At 48.2% G+C, this 6980-nt stretch overlaps 1 protein-coding gene across 1 annotated transcript in view; it reads left to right on the top strand.

The window, feature by feature from the left end:
- Positions 1 to 308: 308 nt before the first annotated feature.
- The window catches only part of LOC117000142 (cAMP-specific 3',5'-cyclic phosphodiesterase 4B-like), a 170840-nt gene continuing 164168 nt past the window's right edge, over positions 309 to 6980 (top strand). The window contains exon 1 of the mRNA XM_033067545.1: positions 309 to 389. The gene's annotated coding sequence lies outside the window, so the exon portion shown is untranslated. The remainder of the gene's footprint in view (positions 390 to 6980) is intronic.

Here is a 6980-nt window from a genome sequence, read left to right as displayed (position 1 = left end):
GGGAGAGCGGAGCCGAGCGCGGAGGGAACGGGAAGGAAGGAGCAGAGCGGAGAGAGGAGGGGAGGAGAGGGAAAGGAAGAGGCGGAAAGGCAAAGCAAGGGAAGGAGAGGGGAAGGAAGGCGAGGAGAGCGGCGGGGAGCGAAGGGAAGGCAGGCGAGGAGCCGAGCCCAGCCGAGCCGAGCCGCCGGCGCTCCCCGCGGGGCCGGCCCCGCTCGCTCCGCAGCGCTGGGGAAGCGCGGCCGCCGCTCCGCCGCCAGCGCCGGGGCCATGGAGCGCTGAGGGGCTGCGGGAGCCCGAGGGGAGCCTGAGGAGAACCCGAAGAGAAGCAGCGGGGAGCCCGAGGGGAGCTTGAGGAGAAGCTGCGGGGAGCCCCGGAGCCGCCGCCGAAGGTAAGCGCTGCCCGCCCGTGGGGCCGCGGCCATCGCTCGGGGCTGGCGCTGAGATGGCACCGGGCTCTGAGGAGACCCTGCCCTGACCTGATGGGATCCCAGTGGGTCCCGGTTCTTTCTCCGTGTCCGGGGCTGCGATGGCACCGGGCTATGAGGGGACTCTGACCTGATGGGATCCCGGTCCCTGCTCTGTGCCCGGCGCTGCGGTGGCACCGGGCTGTGAGGAGACCCTGCCCTGAGGGGTCCCGGTGGGTCCCGATCCGTTCTCCGTGCCCAAGGCTGAGATGGCACCGGGCTGTGAGGGGATCCTGCCTGGCCCTGAAGGGTCCCGGTCCCTGCTTCCTGCCCAAGGCTGAGATGGCACCGGGTTGTGAAGGGAGCCTGCCCTGACCTGAGGGGGTCCCAGTGGGTCCCGATCCTTTCTCCGTGCCGGGCCCTGAGGTGGCACCGGGCTGTGAGGGGACCCCTGTGGGTCTCGGTCCCTGTTCCTTGCCCAGGGCTGAGATGGCACCGGGCTGTGAGGGAACGCTGACCTGAGGGGTCCCAGTGGGTCCCGATCCTTTCTCCATGCCCAAAGCTGAGATGGCACCGGGCTCTGAGGGAGCCCTGCCCGGCCCTGAGGGGGTCCCGATCCTTTCTCCGTGCCCGATGGAACCCAAGGACCGAGTCACTTGTGGGGTGTTTGCCTGGCCCCAGTTAAGTTTTGTCGTGGGGGATGGCCTTAAGAAATAAAAAAAAAAACCCAACAAACAAACTGGTTTGCCAGAGAGCGGATGTACACTTAAATCGGTTTTAAAAATTACTTTATTTCTGCTCTCGCTGCACCTTCTAGATATTCCATGTGTATTTTTATTTCCCGTCAATTTTCCCCTGTATTGTCGCTGCCTCGAGTTTCTGTTGGAGCCGCTCGTTTTCCCCGGCGTTGCGGCTGTTCCCCGGAGCCGCATTCCCGGGATTCGCTCCTTCCAGCCCCGTGCCATGGGGGCTGCCCCAGGATTCCCCTTCCCAACATCCCAAACATCCCAAAAACCTTTCTGGAGCGATCTGCAGCCCGGATCCGCGGCTCTCCGGCGGGCTGAGCGCTGCCGATGCTCCTCTGCCGGAGACATTTCCTCTGCATCATTTCCCTGCCGTGTGCTTTGAGTCCGTTTGTTTTTCCTGAGCCTCCTTTTCCCAGTCCTGGTGGGAGCTGCGAGTTCAGAGAGGATCTGGGAGTTGTGGCTGCACAAAGAGGAGCTTTTTCCCCTCCTCAGGTGGAGGATGATGAATTACAAATCAGTTCTGGGTAGGAACTGTGTTTGCTGTGATCTCTAGGGCTGGGAGGGCGCTGAGTTATTTTGTGTGATGCTCAGCATCTGTTGCTGCAGGAAACATCCCAAGAGCTCCAGGACTAAGGAGAGAATTCCTGGTTGAGACCCTTCCCAGCAGAATCCTTACAATACCTTTTATTTCTTTCCTCTGAAAATCCTGGTGTCCATAAGAAGCAGCAGTGAAAAAGCTGAATAATTGCATTTGCAGGTCATAAATCCAGCGGATCAGGGAACTTTTTTAGGCCACTGTGAGAGAGATGCTCGTTTGTAGCATCCCTCATTATCAGCTCCAGACAGGGAGCTGCTGGTTAAAAAGGTTATGAACAGATCTGTGATCTATAAATCATCTGGAATAAAAGCTTGTTAGCACAAGTGCTTTCCCAGGCACATTATTCATTGGAATTCTCTGTTTCTCTTGTCATCTCATCTATTTTAATGTTTCCTTGTGCCTGCTCAGGTGCTCCAGGTACAGCTGTATCCTCCTTTTCTCTCTTTTTTGGACATTTTAGATTCCAGGAAATAATTTTTAGTGCAATGCTTAAATATGAAGCTGAAGCAAACAGCCTTTTTGGCTGTTTTTTTTCCAAAATATATTCAGGTTTTTTCCTCCACCACTTCTGTATTTACTTTCCCAGCTCTTCCCACATCACATGGAAACCTCTCCTTATTCAGCATTCAAATCCTGATTTATCCATCAGGAAGCTTAACCCAGATTAGCTGAGTAATCGTCTCTGGGAACACAAGGCTCCTTTAAAAAGTCATTCCAATCAAATCCCTGGAATTTCCATATTTGAAATGAATAGCCATGGATAGGGAAATCCTGATTAAAATGGCAGGTTTTAATTGGAATGGTTTGGAATCCTTTCCTTGGAATGATCCACGTGGAGCTGTCCCTGCAGAAATGTGGGAAGTTTTAAACATTTGGGAAAAATAGTGACAAAACAGTGCTTGGAAACACCTTTATTCCTTTAAATTAAGTGCCTGTCTTTCCAATTTTCGATCTTTATATGGTTCCCTCAGCAGAGAAAATTGGATAATTGTGGCAGTGGGATAAATACAGCCTTGGCAGATGGGAAAAAAAACCCAAACAACATTGGGAAAGTGTAAGACAAATAATGAGGTGAAAGAACTCCCTTAAACTTGATGCCTGTTGCAAGCAGATGAAAGGATATTTATATGAAATATTGCTTTGAAGGAAAAGAATTTTTTACCTGATGTTATTACTCATGCTCTGGGGGGCTTTTCCCCCCTTTCTCTCGGTTTAGAGAATGAAAATAATTTGTCAGCTTCACTTTGGGCTCCTTGCTGCTGCAGTGTTTTGGTTTCAGGCGATGCAGGGGGATGCTTGAGCTGGGGGAGCTGAATTCCAGCTGAATTTCTTGAATTATGAAAACAGCTCTGAGCTTCAAGCTTGTTTTACAAAAAAAGAACAAATTGATGCCATCCTGTTGCTGCTAAAACGTGCAGGGAAAGCCAGGCTGTGAGCCCTTCCTATCCCAAATAATTCAAGGATTTATCCATTATTCAGGTTAGAATCTTGAGTTTGATGAATGGTAAAGAGAGAAACTAAATTAAGAACTTTCCTCTTGGTTATGCAGCATAATTGAAAAATCCAAGCCTTTGAATTTAATTTTTAACTTAATTTCTCATTAGGTGTCTAATTAGACCAAGGGCCCCTTTGCCAGAGTGTTCTTGAAGCACAAAACTTGGCAAAATAATCCCTGTCAATCACAGAAGTCTCCACAAGTCTGAGAAACTTTGCAAAGGGAAAAAGACAAAAAAAAAAAAATTTAACAATAAAGAAAAGATAAAATGGTTTATCCTTTTTCAAGCAGTGTGAGAGATCAGAGGGAGTTCCTGGGAGAGCAGGAGATGATTCCATGGAATTCCTGCACTTGGTGCTGCAGCAGCTGGCACTGCTGGCAGTGATGAGAAAACAGATTAGAGATGGGGCTGGATTAAATCCCTGCTTATTCAGCTGCTTAGAAATGGCATTTTGTGCACCCTGAGTTCGGCTTTTCCTCTGTTTGGCCACTTAAGGACACACTTTATGTATAAATAACTCAGGGGAGGAAAATCCAGAAAATAAATTCCCTTTTTTTTTTCTTTGTTTCTCCCTTTTCTATCTGTTCATGTGGGGTTTTGTGGGATTTTTTTTCCTTTCCTGAGTTTCTCTCCTCTCTGGAAGCCAAGCAAAGAGGGTTGTGGATATTTTTACTGATGGGATTGAAGTGGAACCAAGGCAGATTCAGGGCCTGGGAGAAGTTAAGGACAATCTTGGTGGTGCTGAAAATACAGCTTGGGAATTGGGACAGTGTGAAGCAAAGATATTGCAGAGAGTGAGAGATTTTACAGAGCAAAATGAGAGAAGAAAATTGCTTATTTGGGATGAAATTATAAAAACTTGGTACCATCAGGGCTGAACACCAGAAGATGCTGAATTATGATCTTTAAACCGTGGGGGCTGGAGCCAAGTGGGCAAAATCCCTTTGGGTTGGAGATGAGCTGGAGCTCAGCCCCAGTTTTCCATTAAATCCTGCTGTGGTTCTGGCGTTCCCTGCTGGGATTTTCCCCTCAGATTTTCCTGTTGGTTGCCCAAGGAATGTCACAGCATTCCCATTGTCCTGTGAAGTGAGAAGTGAGGACATGCCAGTGTTTCAGGGGGTAAATCAGATTTATTTCTGGTGACATCAGAGCACTGATGTCCCCTTTGTTTCTGGAGGAGGATGGAAAATGTCCCCAGTGCTTTTGTGCTCTGTGAAGGGCTGGGCTGTGCTCCCATGGCTGCAGACTGGGACGGCATTTGGAGCAATATTTGAAATATTCCTTAGCAGGCAGCTGTTGAGAGCATTGCACTGAGCTGTTAGAGTTAACTCAGCCTCGTTTGCTCTGTAATTAATTTGCTGGGGGATAATACCCCACGTTTGACCTGATTCTGGTGGGAGCAGCTGCTGGTGCTGGCAGGGCTTTGCCTGCAGTGCAGGAGGTGTTGGGGAGCAGGGGGACACAGAGAACACACAAAACTCCTTCTCCCTTCCTCAGCCGAGTCTTCCCAGCCTGCAGGAAGCAGGACAGGGATGTTGGCAATAAAAGGATTTTTTTTTCAATAAAAAGATTTTTTTTTTTCAATAAAAAGATTTTTTTTTCAATAAAAGGATTTTTTTTTTCACTGTTTGAGGCAGATCTTGTGGAACAACGAGCAGAGCTCTCTCTGCTACAAATGAAGGTGGAGGAAGAGAGAAGAGGGGAAAGAGGTCAGCTAAAATAGATCCAAGGAAACAATCCAGCCTTGGAGAGTCCAGAGAGCCAGGGAAGCACAGCAGAGAGGGAAAACTGATGCCAGGGGTGTTTATAAAGCAGAGAATTCACTGAGCTCTTCTAAACCCAGAGGGAGTCTCCACCTGCTGTAGGGACAGCAGTCCCTGGGTGGTTTTGACACAGAGGATTTCTCCTCAGGATTCTTTTGGATGCTGTGCTTTTATTTCAGTGGAGCCTGGAGATGAGAAGTTGACCCTTTGCTCAAGTAAATAACCACCAGATTTCCAGTTTTGTTTCTGCCTGGGCTCCTCTGTGAGCTCAGGTGCCTCTGGCACATCCAAGGAATTGTTTTTCTTCTGGGAGCTAAGGAAAATAAAGGCACTGTCTGGAGCTTTGAAGGAATCTGAGACTTGCTGGAGTTTTCTCCCTCATGTGCAAGAATCAGCTTTAGTGCCTAAAACCTGAAATGCAAAGAAAGAAAGGGAGAAATTTCCCTAGGTAGAAGAAAACCTTCTCTAACCTTGTTGCTAAACAAAACTCAGCTTCTGAGTCAGTCCCATGGATCTGGATTGAATATTTGCTGCCTGCAGGATGGGCATGCAGGGTAAATCCCTCCTGAGCTTTGGGCAAGGATTAGCACTGTGCTCAGATGGAAAAATAAATTCTTGTCATTGATTTTTGTCCCATTCATGCTTTTGTAATTCAGCAATTGCTCGAGGAAGCCACGGGAATAAACAGCACAGAAAATCTAGAGATTTAGGGATTAAATAAAAAAATAAAAACTTTTTAGGTAGATTTTAGCAGTTTAGAATCTAGGGATTGCTAGAGTTCTTGGGAAATGTGGGAGATATATGTGGAGAGAAGCTGCTTGTAACAGGGACACTTCCAAAGGTGCTTATAAACAATGGGAGCAGGAACTTTGGGAAGAGAGGAATCCAGAAGGGTGAATCCTCAGGAGTCACTGCCTCTGAAAGCAGCAGCTCAAGGGAGAAGCAGAAAATGATCCAGCAGCACAAGAGCTCCTGAGGAGGAAATCAGAGACAGACACATGGAAATCTTCAGGAAACCTTCAGGAAATCTTCATGGAAACTTCATGGAAACCTTCAGGAAACCTTCATGGAAACCTTCAGGAAATCTTCATGGAAACCTTCAGGAAATCTTCATGGAAATTTTCAGGAAACCTTCAGGAAATCTTCATGGAAACCTTCATGAAATCTTCATGGAAACCTTCAGGAAATGTTCATGGAAACCTTAATGGAAACTTCATGGAAACCTACAGGAAACCTACATGGAAACTTCATGGAAACTTCATGGAAACCTTCATGGAAACTTCATGGAAACCTTCGGAAACCTTCATGGAAACTTTCAGGAAACCTTAATGGAAACTTTCAGGAAATCTTCAGGAAACCTTCAGGGCGAGGCTGCTCTGTTTGGTGGGGTTCCTCTCAACTCCTGCCTGGAAATAGAAACATCCCATTTTACATTGCAAAAGTGTCACTGGAACTGCTCAGGATTCGAGCAGGATATGGGATCTTCTTGGACAGCTTGGATTCCCAGCATTTCTTCCAGAGGTGCTCCTTTTCCTACTGGAAAAATGTGTGGATCTTTTGGGATCCTCAGAGGAAAACAGGGAGCTTGTCCCAGCTTGATCCCCTTCTCCAGGATTTCAGGGATGAGGGACAGGGCAGGAGCACAGCAGGATGTGAGATATTCTTGGAGACCTTGGATTCCCAGCATTTCTTCCAGAGGTGCTGCTCTTCCTGCTGGAAAACTCTGTGTGGATCTTTGGGATCCTAGGGAGAGCAAGGAGCTTGTCCCAGATGATCCTTGGAGATCTCCAGGATCTCAGGAATGAGAGACAAAACAAGGAGAGCAGAGCAGGAAGTGTGGAATATTCCTGGAGAGCTTGGATTTCCTTCCAGAGGTGCAGCTCTTCCTGCTGGAAAACTGTGTGGATTTTTTGGGATCCTCAGAGGAAAGCAGGGAGCTTGTCCCAGGCTGATCCCCTTCTCCAGGATGTGGG

Source organism: Catharus ustulatus, chromosome 9, assembly GCF_009819885.2.
Source record: "Catharus ustulatus isolate bCatUst1 chromosome 9, bCatUst1.pri.v2, whole genome shotgun sequence".
Classification (NCBI taxonomy): Eukaryota; Metazoa; Chordata; class Aves; order Passeriformes; family Turdidae; genus Catharus; species Catharus ustulatus.
Note: the sequence above shows the minus strand (reverse complement) of the source record. Positions and strands in the feature narration are given on the sequence as shown.